The sequence below is a fragment of the Lepeophtheirus salmonis genome, chromosome 2 (genome assembly GCF_016086655.4).
Source record: "Lepeophtheirus salmonis chromosome 2, UVic_Lsal_1.4, whole genome shotgun sequence".
NCBI classification, from domain to species: domain Eukaryota; kingdom Metazoa; phylum Arthropoda; class Copepoda; order Siphonostomatoida; family Caligidae; genus Lepeophtheirus; species Lepeophtheirus salmonis.
In genome coordinates this window covers 15,545,645-15,563,475 of record NC_052132.2, presented here as the reverse complement: position 1 = coordinate 15,563,475, position 17,831 = coordinate 15,545,645, and positions in this window count along the sequence as shown.

The following is a 17,831-nucleotide window of genomic DNA, read 5'->3' as shown; positions in this document are numbered from 1 at the left end:
GTAAGCACTAATCATTTCCATGCAGATACGATGGTCTTCTTTTTTTTTTTTTTTTTTTTGTTGTATTTACATGCCCGTGTATGACGGACCTTAAAGCAAGTAACGTGTATACCCAATGCACCGTAAATTATATTTTAAAAGCCGCAAATTGACGGTCCGTTCTAGCCATAATATGACTCATACACTCACTCGGACGCACTCAAATCATATGAGAACGTTCGTGGGAAAAACAGTTTTGATATGCCTCCATGTATTTAATGTATTGTGGCTAGAGTTGTATAAAACATGAACTAGAACGAGTGCTTCTTGAACGTTTTTTTAAAAATATATTTTGCAATGCCTTATTTAATTCTAGAAGAAAACACGTCTAGGTATAAAGTAATTACTAATGAGTGTTTTCTCGAGAGTTATAACAAGTAATGCTAATGGTAGGATTTAGGGCATGTAATAAACGATTAAACTCGATTAAATCGACGTCAGAAGCGTGTACAGGATTTTGTCCATACTGCAAAAAAATTGAAAAATTTAATTGTATGGAAAAAAATTTCAAATATAAAATTTCAAAAACAAATCTTCAATATTAAATTTTTCAGTGAAAAATTTCAAATATCTTTTCACAGAAAGTTAAATCTTTTATAAAAACATTTCAAATATTAAATTTTTGGAAAAACATTTCAAAAATCCATAGGTATTCCCAAACAATTCCAAAAATCTAAAGATGCTCACAAAAAAATATTAAAATATTAAATTTTTCGGAGAAAAATTTCAAAAAAATTCTAAGCTTTAAGTTGAAAATTAATATTTTTGGAAAAAAAAATGAAAAATTAAATCATTTCGAAAAACATTTCATATTTCAAATTTTTTTGGAAAAATATTTCAAAAATCCATAGGTATTCTTAAAGAAAATTCAAAAATCTAGTGATGCTCACAAAATATTTCAAAAAACTATAGATGCCCACAAAAAATTTCAAATATTAAATTATTCGGAGAAAAATTCCAAAAATTCTTAGCTTTTTGTGAAAAATTAAATTTTTTGGAAAAAAATTTTAAAAATTAAATTATTGAAATATAAAATTTTTTTGGAACAACATTTCAAAAACCCATAGATATTCTCAAAAAATTTCAAAAATCTACAGATGGGCAAAAAAAAATTCAAATATTAAATTTTTCGGAGAAAAATTTCAAAACTCGTAGCTTTTCACTAAAAATTATTTTTTTTGGGAAAATAAATTGAAAAATTAAATTGAACTTCAAATATTTCATTTACTAGACACTCCTGACCACCCTCTGCGGAACCCCCTGGACGTGCTTACCTTAACAATCAATTTGAAGAATGTTTTGGATTAGAACAGCTTAGCTGTCATGACGTTTCATTCATGGAGGTATAAAACAAAGAGTGATGAAGAAGTTGACACTTGATCCCCTCGTCATTGTGTCAAAACATTCAAATTGTAGTTGTAATTAATAGGTATGTTAATAAAAAAGAGTTTGCTTCAAATAGTTTTATGTTCTGTCCTCACAATATGTTATATTATACTATACTTTTCTTAATGGAATTATTTACTCTTTATTCAAGTATAGGATGATTTATTACAAGATCTGGATTGATAGATATTTATAAAACTCTATTTTCTATTGTTTTAGTCAACTAAGTTTAGTCTTCAAAAAAATCCCCTTCTATATTATCTTTAAGGTTTCATTACATCAACTACAAGCAACTTTGACGAGGGGATCAAGAACTGAGGAAATAATGACTCCAACATCAATCCTCAATTCTACTCTGAGTCCAAGAATGCCCTTCAATTATAATTCCACAACAAATTCATTACTCTCCGTCTTTTAAGAGCTCACACAAATGTTCAATCCCGTTTGTTGTATGTTGTAGAAAATGAACATCACTCCTCTGGAATTAAATAATAATAATAGCAGCTTAGGAAAAGAAAATTCACTCTTCAGGTTGGCAACTAAAAAACCCGGGCGTGCTTAAAATGCAACCCATTCAAATAACTGGATAAAAATGTAAGTCCTTGCTGTACTTGAAGTAGAATTGAGGATCTCTGTTAGAGTATTTAGGTCCTTCCTAATTAAGCAATAGGATTTGTGATTATGTCCTTCCTCTCACAAGTGCTTGAAGCTGATGTAATATAAGCGTCACAACAGCTTAGCCGCTCTTCTCCCAAGTACTGTTTAAATTATAAGGAATAACCTGTCCTTTTTACTTTTATTTTATTTCATCCTTCCACCAGGTCATATTTTATACAGCTCAAATTATAGCCTCAACATTATTAAAAGTTATTTTATAAAATAAAATTCAGAGCTAATTTATTTCTTTGTTGGTAGAAGTGGCTTATTTGGATTGAAATCTTTCAATGGAATAATTCCTCAATAATATACAACCCTTTCTCTCCTAACGTTACCCAGGAGCAACACTTTAGAAAATAGTCTCAATTATCAAAAAAAGGATGACTTGCAAGAATTATCGGGTGCAAATCTGTGTTTAATGATAAATATTCAAGCTTTTTATCATCGGAAATACAGGTTTTTAACTGTTTCACGTATTGTTTTTATATCAATACTCTTATATATATATTCTAATGTTTCGTTAATTATAAAAATAAAAATATTTTATACCATTTTTCTTTTCTTGGGGTATGTGTTTTATAGTCAAAACATTCTGAAAATTTTATATTTCAACTATTTTTAATTTATGAGGGAAAGGGTTAAAAGACTTGTTTGGGTAGATGGTGTAGATTTACATGTGATGAAATAAGTTATGTGAAGATAAGGTGTTGTCGAAGGAGTAAAAGAACACTGGCGTCCAAGACATAACGGTTTTAGTGGTTTGATACTTTACATACGTACATATTTAATTCACTTCATAACCACTTTGATGTATTACATAAAATAATACTTTTATACAAATAAGAACCTTGGATTACAAATTTGTAATGTTTGTACGGTCATCAAAATAAAAATATGATTTTGTGACACATGTTTGCATTGTTATACCTAAATAACTATTCTCTGATACATGTTATGTCAACTGTGAGTGTAAATTTCCTTCAACAGGTGCTTAAGGAAAATGAGTTTGCGCATAAAAATATAATTACGGTGGCGTCCGCAGGATTGTATTTGGGAGGAGGGGGCATGGCTTCAAGAATTTTTATGAAAAATAAATAAATAATTTTATTTTAAATATAAATTTTTTGGAAAAAAATTTCAAAAATTCCATAGCCGTTTACAAAATTTTAATTTTTTTGAAAAAAAGGTTCAAAAATTTAATTTCAAATATCAAGTTTTTCGGGGAAAAAATTCAAAAATCCGCAATTGTTCGAAAAAAATTAAATTTTAAATATTCTAATAGAAGTAAAAATGTATTAATAAGGAAGTTATAGTCCCTCATCCCCATCCCCTGCGGACGCCCCTGAATTATATGTCGTATCCTTCAGTACACCAAAAAATGAATTACATATTTGCAATGAGATTCTTCAGAAATGGGGCTAGGTAAATAGGAGTATTTCCAAGTTTATAGCAAATAAATTTGTTCACTCCAAAATTCATCCCAAGACATTTCATTCCCACTTTGACAATGGATATTTCGTGCCGTCATACGGTTTATGTTTCTAAACTAGTTATTTGCGTTTCTGTAACACTGTTCTGGGAAGGGCACGAGGAACTTGCTTATTGCTTATGTAGATTTGAACTGTGAGGAGAGGACAGAAAGAGGAAAAAGATTATGATTGTTGATTGACGAGTAGAAGTAGTGATAAACGATAGTAACAACTCCCAAGGTACCAATATATCCACGGATTCCATTCCCTTACAACATTATATATGGTTTTCGTGGTGTAAAATTTTCGCTCTGAAGTAAGCATTCTTCCCATTAAAGTGAATATACATATGAAGTGAAATATAACTAGAATGGGCACTCGGTAGAGTGCAAACCCTTCCCCACAAATCTAATTAAGTTCTGTATCTCATTTTTTTCAAAAATTTAATAATCTCTTACTATGACCATATATATAATGCAAGTACCAAGTTTAATCAAAATCGATTGGTAACTTTTGCTTTAATCTTGGTGACCAACAAACACACAAACAAATAGGGGGAAAACGTAACTACAATACAATTCAGCTGCGTTGGCGGAGGTAATTACAATATTTTCCTTACACTAAAGATATTGTGAATAAATAAGGTTCTCTTCTGTATAGCAATAATATATTAAAAATTATTTTAATTCAGTAGTACCATATGTTTAGCTCCCGCTTTCTCCGCGCACTCTTTTTCCCGTACAAGCATCTCAACTCTACAAATAAGTAGTCGCTTGTTTATAACATAAACCGTATAACGTCTCAAAATATCTCCCTACAATGTCGGAAGGAAATATCCGGGGAGGAATTTTGCAAAAACAATATATACCGGGAATACAATTACTGGGAACGAAAAGAAGGAAATTTAATTACTGGTTATACTCAAAAATATTTATATGCTCTTTAATTGCAAAAACTTGTTTTTTGTAAACGATATTAAATAATATATCAATTTATTTGTTGTCTCTTTCGATCCTTTCTTCATATTAAAAGCCAAGTAATGACCAAGAGGTCATCATCCTCCCATTATCCATCAACCAATTCCACGCCCATCAATGGATGGAAGCTCCGACATCATAAGTTGTATTCAAAAATGCTTATTTTCTTAAAAAGAAAGACAGAGTCTAGTGTCTCAAATGAGTCTTCATTCCTTTGCCTTGGACATAAGACTCAAAGTAAATATCCATTTTTTACAAGAAACACTCACTTAGACAACAAAATCTTTTAGGAGACCCTCTCTATCACTCCCAATATACAATACACATGATCGTCATTTTTGTTGAATGAGTCATTAATTGTCTCCGCCCTTCAGACAATTTTTTTTTAAAGACGTTATAATAGATGAAGACATCATTTCATATAATGAAAGGATTTTTGAGTTTATTTTCTTAATAAAAAAAGGTCATTTGGTCAAGTTATGCAGCAGAGCAAAAAATGGAATATTCAATTTTTTTTTTTTTTTTTTTTTTTGTTAATAGAAATGTATTTTTGACATTTATCTTCTTCAATTAATTTTTTGTTAATAGCTTTGAATAATTGAAATCCATTTAGAAAGAAAAAATTTAGTATAAGAAAATTTTAAATTTCATTTTTGAATTTTTTTCTGGAAAATTTCATTTTTTTTAAATAGCTGGAGATTTTTTGATTTTTTTTCCAAAAAATTTAATATTTGAAATTTTTTTCCAATAGATTTTATATTTTTGAGCAGCTATGGATTTTTGAAAAAAAATTTCAAAAATTAAATTTCAAATATTAAATTTTTTGGAAAAAAAATCAAAAAATCCCCAGTTATTTTAAAAAAATGAAATTTTCCGGAAAAAAATTCAAAAATGAAATTTAAAATTTTCTTACACTAAATTTTTTCTTTCTAAATGGATTTCAATTATTCAAAGCTATTTACAAAAAATTAATTGAAAAAGATAAATGTCAAAAATACATTCAAAATTTCGGAAATTATTTTTTTGTAAATAGCTATAGATTTTTGAATTTTTTTTCAAAAATATTATATTTTGTAAATAAATAAAAATTCGAAAAAATTTAATATTTCATTAACAATATATATTTATTTTTAAATTTACTCTTTTCAAAAATATTCCAAAAACCGAGCCCCCACCCACCCAAAAAAAATAAGAATAATAATAATAACATTATGTATAAGTTCAATTATATTAGTAACCAGTTTACTCCATTGATGAAGCCTATTTAAAATAATAAATATTTAAAGATTGCATAATCATGCTTGGCCTTGAACCAATTTTCAATAGGATTTGTGTTATCATTATTTATTGTTGTACTTTGTGCAAAAAATAATTTTATATATATTTGAGTCTAACGGTATCTTCGGAGTTTTTCAAACCTAATAATGATTGATACTCAAATATGTAGCAAATAGGTGGACCGAAAAATAAGTTTCAGTGAAATGGGGCATTAAACCTTTTAAAAAGATAGGTAAGCTAGCAATTAAACTACGCTGAAAGGTTGTATTAGAAGTTATGCTACCGTTAACTATTTGGGTTAATAATTAGGTAATTAGTGGTCTATAGTACAAATACGGATTCAAGTTTTATTTTCCAACAACCATACTGTTGGAGTGATGGGAACTAATTTTGAAACATTGATCTGAACCTACTTTGACACGTTGATTCTCATAAACCACAAAAGTTTTGTTAATAATTATTTTTGCAAGAGATTAACTGTAGATGTAAAATGTATTTTTCAAATATCCCCCTCCCCCACCCCTTCTGCAACAAACACCTTCGGGCATATTGGACCACTCCCTCTATTTGTAGCTTGGATATCTACTACATTTTCGTGAGGTGTCGCAGAAGCACCAATTTTGGAGCAATGGGCTTCTGTGTGATGAAACATAATCTGATTGCCAAAGGTAATTGGTATTCAGCCGCTCAAATAATTTTAAGATCGACTTGGAGCTCCTTAGCAAGAGTTTGTATTATTCATGTTCTCTTGGCCTCGATTTTCACTGACAAAGTGTTCTAGAACTCAACAGTAGGGTTGGTCTAAGTCCTTATTTATTTAGGTCATTCCAGTCTTATGACTGGTCCTAAAAGTCTTTTGAACCGATCCTTCGGACTACCATTACTAAAACTGATTAAATGTAAGAAATAAAATTGAGGAACGTCATTAAGAACCATACTTGATCACTTTTAGGACTCATATGCAGGACTGAACTTTACTGTACCGAGACTGAAGTGGATGGGACTGCAGTCTTCAGTCCTAGATAAGGATCGACACAACACTACTCATCAGTGATCATTTTGTTGTGCCCACCACTAGCAGGCCTCCTGGTAAAGTCTTCTCCGCCCTACTTTTTCTTATTATCAAAGCTTCCTGGAGCAGGGAATGATATGATGGCAAATATCTCCATTTGAGAGTTTTCCGTAGAGAAGATCTGACAAGTACTGACTCTTGGACTCAATCTTGAACTAAGGTCAAAATTGTTGAGGGATCAGAATATCCAAGATTGAACTATTTAACCCGCTGATACAATAAAGAGATGGGTTAAAATAAAAACTACAAGCATACAGGTAATCAAAGGGATGTTCCTGTTTTCCCCACACCGTAAATATATGGTAAAAGTCTTGGGGGGGGAGAATCTTCATTAATGATGATTGAGTTTCAACGATAAGTGTTCCAGCAATTACATGTTTTAAAGAGTTGTTTTCGAGATTTTTGAAATGATTTATTGAATGTACAAAACATACAGAAATGGTGAGTCCAAATACTTTTGAGTTCAAGGTCAAGTAACATAAATATGTATGCATGTGATAAGCTCTGTTTTACGTATATATATATATATAATTGTTATATGTGTATTGTGTACACAGTGCTGTATGAAATATGTCCTGCCAGTGAGATAAAATAAACAAAACAACAAATGAACTTGGTAATCCTGACAATTTGAAGGATATTTGGGAGGAGAGCTGCTTTGCTGTCATGACATTTTATCACATCAGCTAAAAGGAAGGAAATCAAATCAAAACCCACTCACTATATAGCAAGGATATCTAGGCTGGATTTATTCGAATATCGATCCTCAATTCTATTCGGATTCACAATTATAACTCCAGAGCAAACCCTCGGGGTTACTCTACGTCTTTTATGTGCACACGCACTAAGTATTACTTTCTCAAGAATGAAATAATAATGTTAACAGCTATAGAAAAGGTTGAAGGTAAAAGAAAATTGATCTCGTTTCTGTAACATATTTTATACAATTCTACATATATATATCTTATGTGTGACTGAAAAAAGTACGAAGTACTAAAATACAAACTACAACTATTACTTTTTACTATTACTATCTAGTATAAAAAATAGAATAATGCTGAATAATCAGAAGAGTAACTGAAGGAGTTACTACTCCTGGACCAGCATATTAACTCAATCCTTCCCAAGACTAAATTACGAAAAATGTGATTTTTATGGAATCAAGAAGAAACTACTCAAAACCAATTTGTGATATGTTTGGCAACTATATTTAGCTATATTTTTATAATAAATATGGAGTACTTCACAAACAATAATAGCCTCTATACAACAGATTGGCAGCTCTTAAAGATGAATGTCTTGTCAATGGCGTACCATGCTGTCATGATCGCAGCTCAGAGCAAATCCAAATTTGGATAAGAAGTTACATTCATCTCCTAGACGCGTCAAACTATAAAGTCCAGGTAGTTGAGATTAGAGCAGGAGGAGGGGCACATGGTGGCTGTTATGGCATATGGTGGCTGCCATGGCACATGGCGGCAGTCATGGCACATGGCGGCAGTTGTTCCTCCGCCATACCTGCACTTAAAGACATAGGATGAGAAAAAAAGTTTGTTTATTTATGTTTCAGCTGGCATTTTAGGGGCGTCTACAAGTGGGGGGATGGAGGGTTGTAGCCCCCCCTGCATTGGAGAAATTTTAAAAATTACTTTTATGGAAAAAAAATTAGCCCCCCAAAAAAAAAAAAAAAAAAAAAATTTAAGGACTTAAAAAAAAAAAAGATTAATCGGTAGAAAAAAAAAATTAGGATTTATTTTCTAGAAAAAAGGGCATTTGTTTTGGGGACCCCTCCACCCACCTAAAAAAAATCCTGCGGACACTCCTGCGTTTGGTTACCTAATGAAACCTTGTGATTAACAAAAAAAAGGTTTCCAAAATCGTAATTAATTGTTACTTCAAATTTTCGTTCCCCCTCCCCTCTGTATCCACTATACATACTAATATATGTATATATAAACCCAGACAAATAATTACTATAATAAAAAGGATCACGAATTGGGATTTAAACAAATGTACATATGTAAAAAGAAATGACGTGACTCGTTTTTTTTTTTCTGTTATTGTTCTTGGTATTTGACAGAAAGTAGATTTATGACTATAGAACAAATAGTTCTTAGTAATTTTGATATGTATGTATATGGTCAAGAAAGAAGGGGGGAAAAGGTCAAAGAATTGGTTAGAGGCGTTTGCAGGGGACTGGAGGGGCTGTAGACTCCTACTGTTAAATTATATCACAGATATTTGTGTGCGTACATAATAGTATTTAAATTCGATTTTTAACTCCTCTTCATCAAACGTAATTAATAAGTCACTTTTTTCTAACGGTTGTCATGACATCTACGATCAACAGGGCTACAATGTATTAGGAATAAACTAAGAATTAAGGTACACCAACTTGTTAAATTCAACTTCAATCAGGGGTTTCCGCAGGATTATATGATATATTTTTTTTTTTGGGGGGAGGGGGGAAGGCTTGGTTTTTTGAAATTTTTTTGAAAAAATTTCAAAAATTAAATTAAAATTATAAAACTGTCTAAAAAAAAAATTAAATATTAAACTTTTTGGAAAAAACTGTCAAAAATTGCACACCAAAATTAAAAATTATGACAAGCCCGAGTACATGATGATATAACCTTGTATTTCTATTAACCTTGATACCCATCACGTATTAAAAACGAGCTCTCGCTATCCAAATCATCCATGAGATTTACTACTAAACTACATATATAAACAAAATTCTAAAAAAGCTGCAGTAATCATTGGAAGGGTCCATCTTTTAGGGAATGTAAGTGGGTTTTTTTTATATTCAAATTGTATATATAAGGACTTTTTCGGCACATCTTGTTTACAGAACCACGGCACATTATTACAATAAAACTCCACAGGATTTCAAACGATAATTATGACTAAAAACATAATGAAATGTGAAATATCAAAGTTTATGTCACAAAACATTACTCGCAAGAAGTAATTTGATTTTTTTGATATAAGTTCAACGTCTTTTATGTGTTTAAAATATGAAATCCTGTCAGGTTTTGACTGGATAGAGAGTGCCCTAGTGGCTATTATTTTCCATCAAGCCAGTCCCTGTGACAGTAGCGCAGAATGCTGTAGATTGAATTTGTTGCCCTTGCATGATTCATTGTGATGGGAAGAAGCCGTTAATTCTACATGTAATGTGTTTTTTTTTAAATGTTGCAAAGCACAATATTACTCAATATTCTTATGGTTCTTATAATTTTGTCCATTTCATTCACTATACTTAAAAAAATACGAGCAATGCGGAAATCATTAAGTCAAATACAAAACTTTGATTTAATTACAGTACTTGGGGACACAAGTTTGGAAACAAAGAAAAGGAGGGGGGGATCTGTTCCTAACTTAATTAAGACTAATTGATTCTTTAAAGTTACACAAATTGAGGATTTTAACGCCATCAACTGCGTCATCTGCGTCAATATGTATGCAGCTATAACTGTAAGTACAACAAGGTCCGGAAATTCCAAATTAAATTATTGATTACTATTTGTATTGTGTGTATTTTTATTCAATCACATAATCAGACTTGAGAACTCCTTATTACGTTTTTCATCCAGGCGCTCATTTTGGTTCTGATGTATATTTTTAGACTTCAGTCTGTCTATTTGCTATGTATATACTACAAAATGACTGCATGAATTTCCATAATTTGATCCGTCTTGGTGGGTTGTATTGAACATAGTCATAGGTGAAGATATCATTTTTGTAATGATACAACTAAGTTTAGAAATTATAAAAAGGAAAACGGTTGTTGCATCTTCTCTTTCTTTTTTGTTGTGCATTGTATTTTGTATTCTGAAGTAAGCATTCACGCCTATTTTTGTTATATTATAATTAAATAAATGTATATGAATTTAATAATAGCTACAATATTTTTCCCGCACTAATGCAATTTTAAATGTAAAAGGCTCTCCTCTTTATAGAAGTAATTCATTTTCTCCTACGAAAATCATATAGCAAAAAGCTGATATTAACAAGGGTCTTACTTCAGGTGTATCATTTGTTTATCTCCCGCCTTCTCCTTATACCCTTTTTTCCTAAGAAAACTTTGAACTCTATTAATAGGCCGTCGTGGTGATAACTTCTCCTTCTAAAACAAGCATAATCGTCTATATTTAGTGTAAATTGTTTTATGAATTTATATATATACAGGGTTTGGAAGCAAAACGTGGACTGGATGACTGATTTTAGAAAAATGTAAATAATTTAATTTTTTGATAAATAATTAAAAAATTTTTGTAACAAAACTTTGAGACACGACCTATGTGAACATGCTCACTCAATATACCCGCCCTCGGCAGGAATCACAGCAGGAGTTGATGAACTTCTCGGACAAGTTGTTCCACTCCTTCACTTCTGGCATTTGGCGGATGTGTGTGAGTGTACACCATCGTAGGTACACACATAGTTGTCCTCTGTGTAGGTGACCTTGAGCCATGGCAATATGGTGAGCCTCAGCATCTTGTAGTAGGCCTCCTGGCCGATTTTCTCCCATACTTAAAAAAGAAGGGAGGCATCTTCTTGCCGTCGGACGTCACCACCCCCAGGACCATTGTTTGGACCGGATGTTTGGTACGAAACCCTGCCTAGACCTCCTCTGGTTATCCCCCAATTCAACAGTCGATCCGACGGCTGTAGACCTGGTCCTCGGTGAGAATCTTCTCGCCAGAGAAATTTTTTACTGTGGATCCATTTACTTTGATCCACGCACGAACTTTCTTGTACCTTTCCTTCGGAGTGTCTGTCAACAGGTGGCATGAGTTCTTTGTGTAAGAGGACAACCCCAAGTCCTCCTTCACAGCCTTCCTGATTGTTCCCTCTTCCACGTCAAACTCGTTAGGGAGGCGATTCATGGAATTTGTGGGGTCCTCTTTCATCTTCTTCTTCAGGTCCCCCAGAAACTCAGCATCCCTTTTCAAGCTGTGTCCCCCACTTCCTTCTTTCCTTGAGAGGTCTTTTCTATCCTTTTCCATCTTGTCCACCTTGAAAATGAGGCTCCTGGAGCACTTCACAATGTCCATAATCTCTGTCACCTCATTTTTGGCATCCAGAAGGTCTGAGATCCTCTGCCTTTTTGCTTCTTGCTCCCTCATGATGAAAGATTTGAGAAATGTTTCTTTTTTTTCACTTTGCAAAAAGGAGAGGAGATTCAGAATATATACGAAAAAATTACAAAACCTTCTATTTTAATTACATAATTTGTATTTATTAACAATCCACGCTTTGCTTCCGAACCCTGTATAAATTTAAATATAATTACATTCTTTTCCCTCTACTAATGTTATTTTAAATGTAGAGGGTTCTCCTCTTCATTGCAGTAATCCATTATCTCTTCCCAAAATCATATATGAGGCAGCTGATTTTAAGAAGGGTCTTAATTCAGGTGTACCATACGGGTTGTCCAGCCCTCTTCTCGCATTCTTTTTTCCCAACAAATCTTACAACTCTATTAATAGGTCGCGTTGGTGTTAACTTCACTCTCTGAAGTAAGCATTCTTGCTTATATTTGGTATAAATTGTCTTATAAATGAAAAATAAAATTAATATATATAAATTAAGAGAGCGTACTCTAATTTGTAATGTTTTACCTTTTAAGACCTTGTTGGACGTTGTACTGATACTTTAATTGTGTTAGAGTACTGACGCATTTAAAAAAGATCTATAATAAATTGGTATTGTGGCCAATTTTCTAAGTATCATTATTAGAGTTGTAAACCTTACTCGTTTACTCGCGTTTGAAATTTTTATCAGATAGCGACATGATACACATTTTTTCCAAAGCTGTTATCTTAGTACTCTCATTCTTGAGAAGAGAACATTGACAAAAATAGAGTTGTAAGTTATTAACACTGTTGGTAAGTAAAAGGAGGAAAACTGTAAAATGACATGGTAACCCTGACAATTATAATAATGTTTGGGAAGAGAGCAGCAGATATATCATGATAATTGATTAAATTAGCTACCCGCTGCTATGAGAGGAAATGAAATTCATTATCTAATAATATTTTTACAAAGAGACTGGGTTCTTGTAGTTGCTACATGAGTATATAATTTTTATTTTCCATTTTTTATTCTTATATTCTTGAAGAGAGAACATACAAATTATAAGTATACAGTAATCACTAGTGCGTGAAACATGAAAAGTAACACTGAGGATTTATTGCAGAGTTATAAGCGTAAGTCCTTGTTGGACTCGGAGTAGAATTAATGATCAATATTGGATTATTCCTGCCTGTATAATAGCTAGTTACGAACTGGGGTTTGTATTTATTTCCTTCATCTCATGGCTGCTCACAGCTGATTTAATGAAACGTCATGACAGGTAAGCTGTTCTTCAAATTCTCAGGGTGACCACGTTAATTTTTTTTTTTTTTTTTTTTTTAACGCAACTGAATAATATCATTATTATCTACGGAAATAAACACAAATCCAATCCATATCTAGCATAGGAATTACTCAGATATTGTTCCTCAATTCTACCCTGACTCCAACAGGATTAACATTTATGACTCGCCAAACAATCTTCATTCATTACACTCCGTCATTTATATGTACTTAGATGATATCCCCTTAAAAATTAAGTGAATAATAATTACAACTTTGGAAAATAAATAAAAAGTCTGACAAAAGATTGACAAATACAAAAAATGACAAGCGTAGTAAACGCTTAGAATTTACAGCTCCAGATGTAGGTTAGTATAAAGTTACCACATATACATGAAAATGAGTATTTAATTTGATACATATGAAAAAAACATTTATAAAAGAAAAATTGATGTCCTTTTTATTCAAAGATTGACTTCTGTTATTCTAGATCTCAATATCTAAAGTTTTGGTTTAAAAAACCTTGTAAATTAAATGTTTTTTTTTTTTTTTTACTCATTATATGAAAAACACTCTAGAACTTGCTAAAGGAGTATTTTAATGTATAGTAAAGCTTTAAATTCGAAGCAATTACTATGGATTTGTTGTATCCACTTAATGAAACTTTTTTGAAGGCTCTCTGATGAGTCTGGTGTGAAACCACAAGATCTCTTGCATGGGCCCTCATGGACTTGAGAAAATTGGCCTGGGATGTTCTCGTTAACTCCCCGGTCTAGTTTGGTCTTTTTGACAGAGTTTTCTTCATCTTCAGCGTTTTGGACTAGCTGACGGTGTAGACGTCCAACTACTTGGAGTGAGCGAATGGAAATTCGTTGATCATGTTCAAGTGTCATTTTCTCGACTTGCAGATAAGCTAGAGAGCTCAAATTTGTTTCGTTTTGTAACTAATTGTTTATGCTTTAATATACAACCATTATTAATTATTCATTTAGTGAGTGTTTAAATTTTAAAAGACAACCCAGTATATATAGTATAATTTTGGATATTTTCACATCCTTAGTAAGTACAGAAGATCCAATGAGGAATTTCCTATATTTGTATAAATCAAAACCCACTAGGAATTGTATCCTTCTCTATCGAGGAGAATAAAAAAATATTTTGTAAGGAGCATACTCATGAATCTACATAGTTGCTTATGAATATATACCCATCTGCAAGGTCTTACTGTAAATTATTTCTTTCAATCAAGTCAACGACATACTACTAACAGAAATCAAAACATTAATGATTTTCTTTAAGTCCAATCATTTCTAACCATACAGGATGTAGAGAGATGTATGTTGGTATGTGGGAAAGATTAACCTTAAAAGTTTTCCCCAAAAATAACTAAAACATTATTTGACATTCATATTTTGTCTCCATACTTAGTACGTTTTCAGTGATTTCACAAATTGCATCATAATGGAGTATGAACAAGCTAAAAAAATATATATTATCCGCAAGGTGGTCGGAAAGAGCCTTGTGAGGGTGGAGAGGCCACTTTTGACACCAGAGATGAAAGAAACCCATCTACCCATTGCAAGACTCTTTTAAGTTCTTTGTAAATCTTTATAACAATTTTGGGGCCCTACAGCCCTTACACCTTTTGGGGGATGTCGAGGAGAAGACTTAGAGTGTCCGTCATCCAAATACCGATGCCCTTAAAGCCACTGCCAGCCATCATCGAGACGCCATGACAGAGGAAAACAGCCACAGCCACATTGCTGATTAATAGGTTATATCTAGTTAAAGTTTAAAATTGTAAGTAGTGAGATTAAAATGCACCATTCGGTACATCTAAAATAGGTTAAAAGTCATCTTGTTTCTACTACAAACGGATAAAAAATCCGCATAAGAGATTGAATGGTATAATATAATATATATATTTTCAAAGTTTGAGCGGGTCAATTAATACTGTCGAGAAAAATTGTTACGAGAAAGTATTGAAAATTTGTGAGACTATATACAAAAGAAAGAATTACCTCCATTTTTCTGTTCTTAAAAGTGTAAGTGCGTGTGCAGAATTTAAAAAAAATTGAATGTAATCAATTTACATGCATTAAATCGAACCTATAATTTTTATTTATATTTCTAACATCACTAAAAATCGGCTAACCCATACCAAAAATCAGCTAAGCTTTCCGGCAATCATCTAAATGATATTTTTTCCATCTATAAAAGTCAACAACCAGCTACCCTGGCCATACTGAAGGTAATATGAGAGTGTGCCCGGTGCTTTCCATAAACTATTTTGTCTGAAGGATATTCCAATAATCTATAAAGGCTAAAAATGGCTCAATACGCTCGCAGAAAAAAGGTATGAGTTGCATAGAGTCAGCACTGAGTCAAGAGATCCATTCATGATGAGTAGAGAATTTTAATATTCAAAATATACCTAATTAATAATTATTTCATTTGAATTTGTGTGAAGCGCGGCATTATGTTATGATATTTATATTAGTATTACGAGCTTTGACGTCATTATGGGGACATTGAAATCGTAAAAAATATTAAGATAATTTTGCCGATTTGCCAGTTCACCCCTCTAATAAATGAGATCACTCAAAAATACCAAACCGAACTAAAATCCTTGGAGATTCTTATTTTTTTTAAATAAAAGATGAAATATTTATCTATAATATGAGCTGTGTTACTCCTTATCACTAGGAATGAGGAATAAGTTATAATGGTCTCAAAAAGAGTGTCGTTTTTCATCATTTTCCAGCCTAAAAATGGAAATATGTCGAGTTCAAAAAAGGATACAGAATTTTAAAAAAACAACTTTTATAATCATAAAATACCTTTTTACATCAGTTTTATTCATCTTACTTGTCTTGATGAAACCTGATGACCCAGAGAAAACTGAGATCAGTTTTGGACTTTCCTCTCAAAGATCAATTATATTCCTGGCTTATTTCAATTGTGAAAAATCGTGTTCCCTTATGATATATAAGCAAATGATATTTATGCGTCGTTATTGTTTATTTTTAGTTTAAATGATTGTTCCCTTTGATTTTCTAAATCAAAATATGTATTACGTATTTATTAAAATTAATAAATATTTTTTCTGTTGAAATAACGATTGTATTATGCCTCAAAATTTCAAATCAAAATCTCACAATTTAATGAGTTCAAATCAGAGACAAAATAGGTTATATAATTAATTTATATTAATATAACAAAGTTTGTCTTTCTGTCTGTATGAATATATGAAGATATGACGGGGGGAACTGTATATAGTGCTCCATGATGTATATCATAGACAAATTTTTATCCAAGAAATAATGATGTAGTCCTATTGATGAAATATTGCAGGTGTGTTCGTATAAGAAGAGCATTGTTTCTGTTTTTTTTTGTATTATTGTTCTCCTTTGTATATCATAATTGTATGTATTTCTGTTAAGATTTGAATAAAATATAATAACTCGTCTATTAAAATAAACTTTGGTTGTTTCAACGTTAATAGAAATACAAGGTTATACCATAGCGTGTGTACGACTGATATTTGACTTCCAGCAGGCTTTTAATATTGACGTCATAGTGTATGAGTGGTTGCGTGGTTTGTTAAAATCTGTTTTCTTACCCAGCAGTCGGTACGATATATTAAATCGAACATTCTTGTAAGCCCGATTACATGATGGTCTAACCATGTATTTATATTAACCTGGGTTTGTTTTTATTAAAAAGCACTCGTAAGACTAAAGTACTCCTATATAGTGGCGAAAAACGTGTGTATAACGGGCATGTTAAAAAAAAAAACATGGTAATGTTGATTTTTGGAAAATCTTTTAGAGGAGATCAGCTACAATCAGCTATGACAAGGGAGAAGGGGTAGAAGGAAATAAACAAGGGCATACCTAACTATTACTCCAATGTCGATTCCAATTCTACCCTGATTCCAACCAGGACTTATAATTATTAATTCGCAACAACTTATCAAAGTAACTTTCTGTCTTTTATGAGCACACACGAATGGTCATTCATGTTTTGAATATAACTTAATCTATTTATGTAAGGATGTTCACAACTCAGGAATTAAATAATAATGAAAAATGCTAAGGAAATGAAAATTCATTCTTGAAATTACTCATTTAAAAAAAAAATGGGTCTCCTAAAAAAATTCACAGGATTTACATCACAGCTCATCAATCATCTTAATGTATTAAAAAAAATATTATTCTTTCATTCTTGAGGAGAAAACACTTATTATCAATTGAAATAAGTATTGAGTAGTTACGTTTGAGTCGGCTCATGGAGAACGGAGGGTTCAACTGAAGATTTCTTGGGGAGTTATCTTCTATATAATTAAAGCAAAATTTATCTTTTATTCGACGCCTCATTACTCTGGTCAATACCGGGTACTACCGCTAGTAACATAATAATAAAATATAAAAAAACGGCAGCGATTCGAATGGAGTCAGTGCCAATCCCTTCTACAGTCTCTTCATTATTAATTATTATCATTCGACATAATGGATGATTATTAAGAACAATCATAATATGAGGCCAAAGCAGTGATTTACACATGCTTATGATCCTGAATGTGTCAGA